Genomic DNA, 14,514 nt, shown 5'->3' with positions numbered 1-14,514 from the left:
GTTAGTTTGAACTGAGGTGTTCTGTAGTGTACAATCCACACCAAATTTAGAAGACATAATACAAATTAAAAAAATATAAATGATCTCATTAATAATTTTTTATTATTGAGGATTATCATTAATTATTTTTATTATTGTTTATATGAAATGATAGTATTTTAGGTATGCTGGGTTAAAAAATATATTAACTACTACAATTAATTTTATCATTTCATTTTACTTTTCAAAGTGGATTACTAGAAAATTTTAAATTATATATATGGCAGCATTTATTTTTGTGGGGTAGTGCCACTTTAGCCTCCTATATTTTTGGTAACCTAGAAATTAGACTCTAAAGATTTGATTAGATTAAATTTAAACTTTCCCAGTAAGATTACATTGTCTTGGTACTTCATATAGGAGTAGAAAGTATTATCTTGTATACTATTAGTGATTTAGAGTTTGGCCACAGGATTAAGGGGATGACCCCTTGAATCTCCCATGGTAAAATTATGGTTTTCTCCTTGTCACCAGAAAGTAATCCTCATGGTGTTAGTTTGCTGCCATAAAAGAACATTCCGTTTCTAATCACCAATTCACCAATGATTTCAATAGCCTTTGATAATTCTTGCTTAAATCAATAATTTTATCAGAGATTTCAAAATAGCTAATGTCCAATTTTGTCACTCCTTACACATAATTAGTTATCATTAATCTGTAAAGTAGTGGTTTCCTGTTTAACTGAGACCATTTGGTTGCTATGAATACTTATTGGAAAGATGGGATAAATTCTTATCTCTTACCTTTAATTGCCAGTTTTCAAAGTAAGGAATTGATTTAATGGATGCCATAAATGATGATAAATTATCTTGGTTTCTCTTTTTTGAATATTATAACCTTGTAGATTTTCTTCATATACAGAATATCTTTCAGTCAACTTCAATCATTATTTTCTTTGATGCTTGAATCTTTACACTTAAACTATGGGAGGGCCTTCAGGATGGTTCCAGTGCCCTTTGACGCAACCTCTTCAATCCTGGAAGGCTTTCTTGCTTTCTGGGAAAGCAATATTATATCCCAGACTCACTTTGTGCCTTCCTGCTCAGATCTTGAATCAGTCATTTCTATGAAAAGCCTTGTCTTAGAAAGTGTGTTTACAAACTGCAATCTTGTGCTTAGAGTCATAAATTTTCTTTATTTACTTGTAATAATATCTGAATTTTACAGTCATAAACTTAAGGGTAAAAAGAGTGGGATTTTATTTCCCTATAAACAAACTCAATTTCCACTGATGTCAGTAAACTAAATCTTTCCAGTCCAAATAAATTTAGTCCCTTCTGGATTTTTCCTAGGTTTAGTTGGATTAAAATTCAATCAAATTTAGATCTCTCTCCTTCTTCGCAATCCTTCCATTTTCCCCAAAGTTGGTATAGACTTGGGGTCTAGGAGCATAAGACTGTTTTATGTTGTCCTAGCACCTAAAAGGAGGTGTCTTATTCATGTGTAGGATGCCAGATTGTGCAAATAAAAACACAGGATGCCCTTTTTCCACAACTAAAATGTACATGCTCTCTCTGCTCCTTGGTCACCAGGTCTTTGCAGACCACTCTCTGTGTTCCTTGTCCCAGCTGCTAGGAATTTCTAGGTCTAGTCATCCATTCACAACCACTGCCACCTGCATCTGGGATGGAAGAAAATTTAGGATGCTCTCTTTCCCTCCTCTGGGGCTCTGAAAGGTTCAAGGGACTGTCTTTCTATTCCTCACCACCTATTTCTACTTTAATGCTGGCTTCTCTTGAACTGTTTTGTGTCCTACCCAAGGCAATAAATATCACTAATTTTTGTGTAGGGGGCCAAAAGAAAGACTAGTGTTATTGTTTCCAATTTTATTTTGCTGCACATCACTTAGGCGAAATTTGCTATTCCCTGCTTTAGCGCCTACCATTTTTCACCTCCAGAATTTTGCTCACGTGTTCTTTTTGCATAGATTGACCTTTCCCACCCCCTTCCAGTCTCTGTATATTCAGATCCACCCATTCTTCAGGGCCCACACAAACCTAAAAAATAGTCCTTTCTCCTTCTATTCTAATTATACTTCATTTCTGCCTTTCTTGTCGGACTTCTTATTTTATTCATTATTCATTCTATAAACATATACTAAGAAGTTTCTTCCTGCTAAGGTTTGTGCTTTTTAAATCTGAACTAGATTGTAGATTCTTTGGAAGGAGAATCAGTGTCTAGTACACCATTGTATTTCTGTACTCAGCAAATATTTCTGAAGGAAGGCAGGAATGGCTGAATGAATAAGCATGTGAATTGCTGACCACCCGGACTGCAGGAACCTTATCTTTTCTCTAGCTCCTAGGACCAAGATGCCTAAATTCTTAGCTTTCCACGCTTCTCTTTCAAACTTAGTTTTGTCTGCATCTATTTTCTCTTTGTCTTTTTAAGAGGAAGAAGAGATCCATTTTCAGTCTCACGCTAGCCTTTCTGCTCATTGCCTGTCTAGAAACCATCTTCTAATTTCCCTGGGATCTCGATTCAGCAGTGATCTCCCTTTCTCTATCTTTACCTCCTTCTAGTCAGCGTATAAACAGCCTCAAGTGTTTCAAATCTTTTAAAACCCTCTTCCTCTCTTGCCCCCAAATGTTCTTGCCTGCCTCTCTATCTTCGTCTCCTGTTACTTGCAGCCCTAAAGCTATGTTCCAGCCATACTGAAATATCTGACCCTCTATCTTCGTTCACTTGTCTTTTTTGCTTTTCACATGCTCTTTTGCTTGAATATCCTCTCATTCTTTGCCTCATTCTTTGCCTCCAAGTCTCACTCAAGCATTCTCTCCTCTGAGGAGTCCTCTACAATTCTCAGAGAAGAGCTGGTCATTGCTCCCTCCTACAATTTCACCAATTTCATATGTGTTATAATTATCTGTTGATTGATCTGCCTCCCCAAAGTGATTGTGGGATCCTTGTGGGCAGTTACACGGTCTTATTAATAACATGTGTATTCCCAGTGGCTGGCTGTAGTAGGTCCTAAAAGCTATAATTGATATACCAACTAATGAATAAACCAGTGAGACTGACCATCTCATTGCCTATAGCTGCTGCACTGTGCTCAGGAAAAATCCCATGATAGTTTAAGCCAATGTGTGTTCCTCCTGTACCAGCTCTGGCAAGGGCACCCTGACCTTGGCAAGGTTGTGTCATGTATTGAATAGGAAATCAACTAAATTTCTTGTTTGTGTAATATGCTGGCCAAAGGAAAGATGGTTGTGTGGGGTGAGGGCAGCAAATGAAAAGACCTTCTGTGCAAGGAACGTTCCTCTCCTACATTACATTTCACAGGAGGTGCCTCCTTGAAATGTAAACCCTAATTCAAGGAGGGTTACAACAAATCTTGCTCACAAGGGCTAGGACAAGTAGTTGGTTGTAGAAATCTTTATTCCAGTGTCTGAACTTTCCACTAAAGCAAATAGGAAAAAGAAAAAAAAATAACCTCATAATTACCCATCTTGGCTAAAAGTTCTTTTCTACCATTCATTGCAAATAAGAACTAGAAAAAAAAAAAACACTTAAAAATCATCTAACAAAACCCATTCATTTTGCTTACCCTAATTCACATTTTAAAGATGAATAGTCTAAGGTCCAGAGTAGTGGGAGGAGACCTGTCTAGGGTCTCACAGCCAGTAATTGGCAAAACTGGTATTTGATCTCAGGTTTCCTGATATTCCACCCAACACTTTTTCAACTTCATTATGCTAATTAAGTGCATAAATAGACAAAGTACATGAAGAGAAAAAGGGATGACCAAACAGCTGGAATGTATTATGGTACAATAAGATAGTTTAACAACTTACATATGATTCCAAACACTATTGCATTTGTCATTTCCTTACATTGATCTATGACCTGGTGTTGATTTTTCCTGATACTTAAAATATTTTAGTTTGAAAATAACTGTTTCACATTTTGATTCTTCAACTACAAAATGCATGGTTCTACTTTTGGAAAGATCATGAAATCAATGACAGGATTAATAGGAGCCACAGTATTTGATAATGAAACTGCCAAATTGCCATTGGATAGCTGTTAAGAACTTGGAAGGGTCTGAAGTTTTACCATACTTGTACTCTTTCAAGTCAGCTTCGTGGATGCTGATGGAAGACACAAATCTCCTGAGTTAGAATCAAAGGACTTTATCACTCCTGGCAATAGCAGTAGCCAGAGTATCAGCATTTGCGCTGGTTTCCTAAACCCCAATTCCTGCAGGACAACACAAAGAAGGCTGGGTGACATTGGCACTCACAGTGGTTGGTGTGATAGGAGAAGAACCTGGAGGCTAGGGAATTTGAATCTTCTGTAATAGGCAGTAAGGCTGACTGCCTTTTACTTTAGAGGGAGACACCATCTCTATCTCCCAAGGCTGTACAAACAGAAAAATATCCTCGAAAAGATAATCTGAAAGAGAGATTTGTCAGTTCCTCTGCTCACAAAACATGTGAAAACAAAGTGGACCCACAGAATATTGTCTCCCACTAATACCTACCTACTCATTTCTATACTGCCTTGGCTTCTGGTGAATTTTCCCATGAGTATGCCACTCCATCAGCCACTCTGCTTAATCTGACTGAGAGAGGCTGGCACTGAATCTGTGAAGTAGTTTTACACAGCATTTAATTAAGGATACTCTTATCAAAACTTCAAGCAATAGGATGAGGCCATCTGCAGTGCTTACTTTAATTGTGCACCCAGGGTCCCACCTAGCTAAACAAATCCCATAAGCGATCAGTGTGTACTATAGAAAGTCAGGTGGTTTCTCCTTAAATTGTTTGGCCTGAGACATTAATCCAGGTACAGCAAGATGTATTAGTGACTGGACAGATTCCTTCTTGGCCTGCAAGGGGAAGGAAGTCTAGGATGATTCTGTCATCCAGACTAACTCTGGCCTGTGGACTGAGACTGACTTAAATGCCTTCCAGTGTTAAAGTGAGTCATCAGTCAGTTCAACTAAAGTCAGGGGGAAAATGTGTATTGTCTTTTGTAATTGAAGGATTCCTATTGTAGGGAAAACTTTCTTGAGGGTGCCCATAAATAACAAGTCAGTTCTCCCTCTGAGAATTTTCCCTGAGGAACTAAAAGTAACCTTATTTTGGAGAGATCATTGCAATTGTCTGAGGGCTACATGATCTAGAGGTGTTTCTTTAAACACTTTCAGGTCTTCTATGACCATCTCTAAGGTGCAAAGCACTGTGTTTTAAGGAGGGAGGCAAGTTAGTTCCTGGCTTCCACAAAGAAATACAGTCCTGGGGAAGTAGCTGTTGTTTAAAGTCCTTGGGGCCCACCAAGTTTGGCCAACTTCAGTCAGGGGCACAAGCTGACAGTTCTTCATAGCCAGTGTGTCCTCAGGGCCAGCCCAGGTTCCAAGTTTACTTACAGTAATCTAATCCTTGCTTTTGGAGGAACTGCCTGAGGGCAACTTGACCTATTTGTCCATGGTGCCATCTTGGTGGCATTCATCCAACCCATTGAATGACTGAGTATTAGCTATGGGAATAGGAATAAAGAGATCCAGAGGTGCTGGCAGGTATTTTGCATGGAAGGTGCAGAAGCTGGGGTCTTTTCCCACTATTTCTGAGATTGCTCAGTAAGGTTAAAGGAAATGGTAACTAAGTCAAGTCCAGAACCATCTGGTGGGGAATGGCAGAGCCAGCAGTCAGGTAAATTTAAAGTGTTTGCAACAATCGGGGAAAACTGCACTAGGGCATTTTCCTTCCTGAGGAAAGCTCCGGGGTGGTTCTGAAAGACAAAGGTAACTATTATCCCTCCTTCTCCTGTACCTATCAAGGTCTAATGTGTTCCTTCTTCTGGGGCCAGAGTTCTACTGCCATAAAATTGGCAAGTCCCATTCCAGTCCCATCTGTAGCTTTAGCTTGTTTAAAATCATCTCCTCCTTACCCTTAGACCTTTCACCTAGAAGGTTTCAACGCAAGAGGATAAAGAGTTATAAGACTTACAGAGACTGTTTATGTCCACCACTTTGACCTCTATGGGTCACTTGGAAAGCAGTGTACCCAACGAAGTAGCCATTAGCCTTAGGCCATCCTAGGACCATGTCAAACCCACAAGAGAACCAGATGGTAGCACCAGAATTAAGTATGGATTCTCTAGGTTCCCATTAATCTGGCTGCCACCAGGAAGTTGTACCAACCAGGTTGGTCTGAGGTTGCCATTAGGGGAAAGAAAGAAGTATCTTGTCCAGGAAAGGTCAGGATGGAACCTCAAGTTTTCAAAACAGATGTACGTAATTCCTGATTATTACCCAGGAAGTGTCTGAGAGAAGATGATTCCTTTCTGGGAACAGCCACATTTAGTGAACAAACCCCCTTGCTAAAATATTGTAGACCAGGAGGTGAGACAGGTAGAATCAGAAATCTCTGGGGGTTGTTTTTTGAGAAGGTCCATACTCCACAATGCAGAGTGTCTATGGGTGGTAAAGAGAGTGAAAAGTCCACTGAATACCTTGACAACCAGCCCACTATTGAGTGGTTTTTGCAATAAAAGTCACACATTTTCAAACTCTAAAAAACAGAAAACATGACACAAGTTAGTTTCAAGGGTGCAATGGTGTGACCATAGTTGAATGATGGGACTGGAACAATAATACAGGATTCTGTTGAAACTTTCAGTAGAGGAAGGAACCACCAATAGCCCCAAGTAGGAATAAAAAATCCAATTTAGTCAGTCTTACAGGAGCAGACGGAATCCACGTGCATACAATGCGGTCTCCTTCACCTTGAGACAGACAGGTCAGCCTTTGGCAGGAGTCACAAATCTGGCATGCAGCAGTAACCTTGGCATTAGAAAAAGTGTTCTTTGCTTTTTGCCCATTCTATGTTGGTGGATATGTTTCCATATCTGGTAGAACATGGATCTAGACAGGAATAGTAGCAATGTGGGTGGTGCAGGCTCATCAGCAGCTTGATTATAGTTGGTCTCATAGGAGAACAAGCCCTTACTGTGGGTTTCTACAGGAGTGACCCAGATGGTTGAATCAGCAGCTGTAATTTATTTTTACTGCTCATGGCCCCAAAGAGGGGCTGACCAAATTGCTAGGTCGTTGGTAACAACCCGAGTCAACAAAACTGAAACAAGGTTCATCAGAGTGAGTATTGGACAAAGAACAGCCTTGAGTCCTACCCATTGAGAATAGCAACCATCATGTCCACTTTTGGTTCTGTATTGATGGCATTGAGATTGAAGTACCACAGCAGCACTTGGATGCCATTTGGTTTTAGCTGAGCTCAGACATGAACCAGTCATTTAGGGGAACTTCTGTGCGTTGATGATCTCACTGAGCTAGTGGCTTTGCTTTAGGCAGTGCGGTGGGGAATAAAGTTTCCCCCCAGGAGGATAGCTGCCATTTCTTCATGTCAAGCCAAGATTCTGCTTGGGCTAGGCTAGCTGTTTTCTTGAACATTCCATTTTCATTTGACAAGTGAGGCTTGATGTACCCTTCACATCTTGTTAGTTGTTGTTGAGTCTGAGTTGATCCACCCCAAAATGGAATTATCAGTCTAAAGAGTTACAAGTTTTTTATGGGTCGGGTGTTCAGTGTCAACAAGAGCCCAGTAACAAACTAATAGATGCTTTTCAAAAGAGATGTACCCAGTAGCCTTGTCAGGGAAGTGATGAGTCCAGAACCATTAGGAGTGCCCCTGGTGGAGGCTTCCAGATGAAGGCATCTTTCGCCAGAGGCTTCAATGGGCAAAATCATCAGTCATAGAAACTTGTAGCTCAAAGGGGCCATTAAGGTTGTTGAGCCCTACTTGGGATGGGCTAGAGAGACGGTTGGAAAGCAATTTATATGTTTCACTAACACTTCACTACATGCAGCTTTTCCTAATCAGAATTCCTTCTGGCACTTATGGAACTAGAAAGTACAAGCATATAACATTAGTTCTTTTAATAGTGTCAGTTGTAGAAGCAGCAACAACAGTACATTGACTTTTTTTAACATCTTTACTGGAGTATAATTGCTTTACAATGGCGTGTTAGTTTCTGCTTTATAACAGAGTGAATCAGTTATACATATACATATGTTCCCATATCTCTTCCCTCTTGTGTCTCCCTCCCACCCTCCCTATCCCACCCCCCTAGGTGGTCACAAAGCACCGAGCTGATCTCCCTGGGCTATGCAACTGCTTTCCACTAGCTATCTACTTTACATTTGTTAGTGTATATATGTCCATGCCACTTTGTCACAGCTTACCCTTCCCCCTCCCCATATCCTCAGGTCCATGCTCTAGTAGGTCTGTGTCTTTATCCCCGTCTTACCCCCTAGGTTGTTCATGACCTTTTTTTTTTTTTTTTTTTAGATTCCATATATATGTGTTAGCATACGGTATTTGTTTTTCTCTTTCTGACTTACTTCACTCTGTATGACAGACTCTGGGTCCATCCACCTCACTACAAATAACTCAACAGTACATTGAAATGGCCCAAAGGGCCCCACCCATAAAGTCACATTAGCTTCCCTGTCCCGCTGTAGTCCCTGCCAGTACTTATTAGTAGAATTCTGAGGTCCCCACTCCTCATGGAAATAGTAGGATGGTGAATTGGGCACCTGTATACAACAGTCATAAAAGTTTGAGTCTTTTTTCTCCCTGAAATTCCCCAACCTACTCTTATGGGTGTATCTAACCATTGGAGACCAAAAGACCTTGGCCACACCCCTAATCACACTTTCTCTTAAAGTCATTTAGACTGGAGAGAAGGGAGGCATCAAGGGGCATGGAGGGAGAAAATGGCTCTGTGCCAGTAAACACATCTTTGCATTCACTTTCTGGTTAGAATGTTGTGGTGGTGGATCATGATTCAATCAAATGAACTTCCAATATTTTGGGCTCACCTAATCCTCTATGTCAAAAGATGAGATCCTCATGGCTGATACCACCACTTTAGCAGTGACACCTTCTGACTCAGCAGTGACAGTCACACTGCTTTCGAGCTTAGGCTGTGAGATTTGTACCCTTTGCCTGATTGGGCTTGATTCTTTGTCACTTTTTTTTTTTTTTAAAGGAATCCTCTTTAATCTGGGGCATTTCCTGATCCTCTGTCATAATAACATCTCTTAAATTTTCAGCTGGTTTTAACATGTGATCTAGGGGAATTTTCCAGAGAGGCAGGGCTGATATAAGACTGTAACTAGATTACTTTGGGTAAGTTTCTCATCCTCTAGTGAATCACCTTCATCAGCATTGTAAACCCAATACAGGGCAGTAAGTAGTCATATCGTAGTCAATAACTCATCTATAGTTTCCCCCAGGAGTTTGTCTATGGCATAGTTTGTGGGTGAGGTAGCTGAGTTTAAAGGACCAGGAATGGGTTGGACAAATTCAGTAGCTTCAAAGTCCAGATCCTCTGTCCTCTAACCCAGAGGAATAGCAGGATGAATGGGGTGCTAGCCCTCAGCACAGGAGCTGAGTTCAGATAAGGTCTGGACTCACAGGGTCAGATACCAGGTATTTACTAGGTATTTGCTTTCGAGCTCATCCATTGTTGGGTAAGAAATTTAGTGGGGGACTGAGCTTAGAAGAGAAAGTGGATATAAAGGGGCAGAACCTGGAATCAAAGGTTGAAAACCCAATGGGAACTTGATATATTTGGGTACAGATTGAGAAGAAGCCAGAAGTATCAGCAACATTGTCTTTATGGGCCAGTGGGTGTCAAGCTATCTTGGAGGAACAGGTTCAAGGTAATCATCTCTCACTGGTGTTGTGAAATAAAGTCTTAGCTAGTTTTCCTGACTCCAGACTCTTCCCCTGCCAATACCTCTTCCCTGTGGCTGCCAGAGTTCCATTTATGAAGCCCAAATCTTATTATGTTAGTTCACTGCTTGAAAACCCTTCTTTGGGCTCCCACTGCAAAATAATAAAGTCTAAACTCTTTTGTAGGTCATGTATCATCCTACACAAGCTTGACAGTCTGCTTTGCAACCTCATCTCTTGAGTCTCCCTAACATGTACCCAATGTTCTAGCCACATAGAATTATATGTTCTCCCCCAAATACACTGTGCTCTTTCATGCCAGTTTGCCTTAATTGTCTTGCCTGGAATGACCTTGCCTTTCTCTGCCTGGAAAACTACTAGATTCAGCTCAGTCTCCCCCTCTAAATGGCAGGCTATGCTCCCATGGTATCATATGTACATCGATTATGATGCCATGTTAGTGCAGTGGTTATGTCTGTGTTGCCACAAGACTGTGACCTTTTTGAGTGAACCTGTCTTATTGATTATGGTAGCCCCACTACCTACTATAGTCCTTGGCATATAGTAAACATTTATTCAATATTTGTGGAATACATTTATATCTTTATGATGTACCAAGTTATTTCCTTGAAGATTGCTGAAGAAGTGTCTCATTTTATCATGTTAAAAAAACAGATGAGGGCCTCCCTGGTGGCGCAGTGGTTGAGAGTCCGCCTGCCGATGCAGGGGATACGGGTTCGTGCCCCGGTCTGGGGGGATCCCATGTGCCGCGGAGCGGCTGGGCCCATGAGCCATGGCCGCTGGGCCTGCGCGTCCGGAGCCTGTGCTCCGCAGCGGGAGAGGCCACAGCAGTGAGAGGCCCGCATACCGCAAAAAGAAAAAAAAAAAAAAAAACAGATGAGGACCCAAGAGTCTGGATTATTATAAATAATCCATCAAGTATAATATTAATGCCTTTATATTAGATATCCATTTTTCATTTCCAAAGCAATCAGCAGTAACTACTGTAATTAAGCACTCTAATCTTTAAGGTTATTAAGTGTGAAATTAAGCTAAACTCATCCAAGGGACAGCAGGTGAACATTGTTTTAGAGAATGAATGTTTATGTATGGTTTTTTTTTAAAGTGACACAGGTCATACACATACTAAATAGATTTTATCTGTGATGCTCTTACTTGGTCCCAAAGGCAGTATCTCCGACCCTCCACACAACTTTCTTCTTCATCCCTTGCCTAAAAGACAAATATCCAAAAGAAATAGAGATTTTGTGTCAAATTATCCATAAATACAAAAGATATTTATGGAAGCAGTTATTTGAAAGGTTGTCTGAAGGAACATTTGGAAAACATACTTCGTGTACACTTTGTAGTGTATTGAATCTCCAGAGGATGCACAGCATTTATTCATCCTGAAGAACATTTGACTCAACCATTTTCTGGAAAAGCACAGTAAATGGAAGATCTTGTTACTCTGGAGGAATAACCTAGTTTCTCAGTATCTTAGGCATTAGGTGGCCATTTTGTGAAAAAAGTTCTTTGATTCTGCCAGTGACCCTTGTCTTCATGCTAAATATTGTTGAAGTGAAATTAAGAAAAAGTTCAGCGTCCCTTAACAATCCTTCTGATGTAACACATTGATCTTCAAGGTTCCCTGACACTAAACTACATCTATATATAGCAAGCAAACCAAAAGTGTACATCCCCTACATTGATAAATACTGTGCAATAGTGCCCATTTTTCCACTAGGAAAAAGTTATATATTTAGAGCAATAATGGTCCTTCAGTATGTAAGAAGGACATCACCAATCAATCACAACATTTTCCCACTGGGCATGGGAAAGCCTGCTACTAATAAGCAATTAGAATTGCCTTTCAAGAAAATATCCATTTTCTACTTTTACCCTGGTCCACAAGAATACATCTTCAAATAAGAAAATAAATCCTGGTTACAAAGAAGGAAATCTAACAGATACTAATTGAGTGTTGTAACAGATTTTGTACATGAAGTCATTCAGTTCCCATTTCAACCTTCTTCCAACTTGTCTTCTTCCACTAAAGAGGCTGAAAAGGTAAAAATCATACTTGCATACCCCCTTGCAATTAGACTGCAGACCTGTGACCTAGGTGCCACCAGTCAGATGGCCCTAAAGGAGACTTGAATACTAAAATGAAAAACTCAAGGCTGTGGTCTTCGAGAGAGAATAGATCTGACATGCACAGTGGAGCTGGAAGCTGGTTCTTTTGGAACAGCTCTGGTAGAAGCTGTGGTGTTCCTATTTTAGCATGCTCAGTGCTGAATTTTGGGCTGCAGCCTCAGTGGTTTATTAGAAGAGTCTATGGTATGAATTAGACATTTTTCCTGCCTTCATTGTACCTGGCTAGGTAGTATCAAAGTCTGGTTCTCTAGACCTCCTGGAGATTTGTAAGCTACCAAAAATCCCTTCTGTTTCAACAAACTGGAGTGTCCTCTGTTGTTTGTAACCAAGAATTCTGCTTGTCTTTGGTGTACTAATCACATATTCCCTGTGCTTTGGTATATTCTAGAAGGGGAGATAGATATTAAACATAAATAGAATGAAAAACATGTAACTGCAATTGAGGAGTTAAAACTGGTGAGGATATAATCCTGTTAGGATTTTCCTGTTATGGAAAAAGCAAAGGGAGATATGGAAAATAATGGGGTTGAAGTTTGCAGCTGTAGCCCTGCTCTAATCTCCCAACCCAAATACCCATCAATCCACTTGCAACTAAGGACTAGAGGAAGAAACAAACGAGCATCTTGCTTCAGTATGAGCATTGCTAGCTGGGTCTCTTCTGAAAATATAGAGAACCTCTGGGCTTTTTTTTTTTCCATTAAATGTCAAATGATCTAACATTGCTATTCATATAAGTATGTATCATAACAGAATATTAAAGCAGTTTAATGCGAAGGGAAATTAGAGTCTGCATGGTAACTATGTAATATACATATCTCTTAACTCTGATACAACGTCATTGTCCTCAACTCTGACTAGATAGGAAACAGTTAATGAGGAAACTTATATTTCTTCTCTGGTTATGAATTAGCTCAAGTACAACACAGATGTAAAAATAAATAAATGTAATGCATTTATTGAACTGTTCATAGTGCTTTATATAGAGATCTATATCTTAATCTCTTTCTACTTCATGGAATTAATTTATTGTAACTAATGTATACCTTATGCACCTACACACTCAAGGCTATATAACTGAACATTGTGTGCTAAAACTTACCTGGAGATGATTATCAATAGTAGATAAAAAAATTTTATATGGAATTCTGTACACTTTTGAAATATGAGATCCAACTTTGATGAACTTCCTGGCCACACTCAAATTTGGAATACAATAGACTTCACATAAAAATCCTGTTAAACTCCTAACCCGATTATATCCTCACCAGTTTTAACATAAATCTGCCCACTCATCTATCTATTTCTAAAGATAGAAAGCACAGTGTACTTGAAAGAATATAGGCTTAAAAATTAAATAGAACTGTGTTTGCATTCCAGTGCTGCCATTTACTAGGTCTGTGGCCATGATCATATTACTTAATTTCTCTGAACATCATTGTATAATGGAAGGAGTAATACGTACTTTACAAGGCTTAGATCTTAATAAATATTATTTCCTTTCCCTTTTTTCCTAATTGCCACTCCCACCTCTGGCTCCTCAGAATTTCGGGAAAATTAGTGTTCATTTCATTAATCTGTTAACTAATTTTAAAGGCAATTGTTTATCTATATGCATGTGTTTATTTATATTTATAGATATATGCCACCCTAAAAATAAACTCATAAAATACTTTAAAATGCATTTGTAACTAGGAAACATCTATTAAAAAACTAATTGATTAGGCTCTCATTTGTCATCTGACTTCATAAAATAATGATTTTATTAGATTAAGTAAGAACCTGAGATTTTTTTACTCAGAGAACATATTGAATTACTCCAGACTCCTCCTAGGAAATGTAAAACGATAAGAATTAAGTGATTTTTTGAAACCTGAAAACTTTATCTGTGAGTGACAGGTTAGACTATAATCTTATAAAGAAAGCTCAGCTCAAATAAATATATATTTTTCATTAATAATGGAATTATAAACAGTCCTAGTTAATGAATAACTCTGTATCTGATTATGAATCAAATAATGTAACACATTTGGAAGTATATGGTATATGTAATGCTTTTACTGAACTATTTGTAGCATTCTGTTTTAGCAATTAGACATTCTCTTTCCTTAAGGAAAAAAGTATATTAAAGAAAAACAAAAGATAAATATATATGAGGGTTTTAACTGAAGTCAGAATTTAGGTTAATTACAATGATCAAGGAACAGAGCTGGACGGGGTAGTAGGCAGAAAGACAGATGTATATGGTTTTCAGTTTTATAATTTTTACTTCATTATTTTTTTGCAGATTCCAGTGCTCTGTTGATGTTCTTCATCTTGTCATCTATGTTTTGTGCACACTAATGGCAAGTATCTTAAAATCCTCATAACTACAATATGTGTTTTTTTTCTGTTGATTTTGACTATTTGATCTTGTTGTCTGGTATGCTTGGCATTTTTTTAAATTATCATTATTATTTCATGGTGGACAGTGTTTATGTAGAGTAAATTTCAGGCTGTGAATGATTTTATGTTCCCACCAACAGTATTTATATTTTGACAGGCAGGCAGAGTAAAGGCAGGTCACCTTCATCCAGTCTGATAGGAAAGAGATATGGAGCTGAGTTTTGGTCTTTGT

At 39.0% G+C, this 14,514-nt stretch overlaps 1 long non-coding RNA gene across 2 annotated transcripts in view; it reads left to right on the top strand.

Moving 5' to 3' along the window:
- LOC309804528 overlaps window positions 1-14,247 on the top strand; it is a 249,681-nt gene extending 235,434 nt beyond the window's left edge. The window contains exon 4 of one of the 2 annotated variants that reach the window (XR_014294133.1): window positions 14,185-14,247. This is a non-coding gene — a long non-coding RNA (uncharacterized lncRNA). The remainder of the gene's footprint in view (window positions 1-14,184) is intronic. The other variant, XR_014294134.1, reaches the window with a different exon arrangement.
- Window positions 14,248-14,514: the final 267 nt, after the last annotated feature.

Source organism: Mesoplodon mirus, assembly GCF_964341445.2.
Source record: "Mesoplodon mirus genome assembly, chromosome: 5".
Lineage (NCBI taxonomy): Eukaryota > Metazoa > Chordata > Mammalia > Artiodactyla > Ziphiidae > Mesoplodon > Mesoplodon mirus.
The sequence above is the reverse complement of the archived record's forward strand: the minus strand, read 5'-3'. Positions and strand labels throughout refer to the sequence as shown.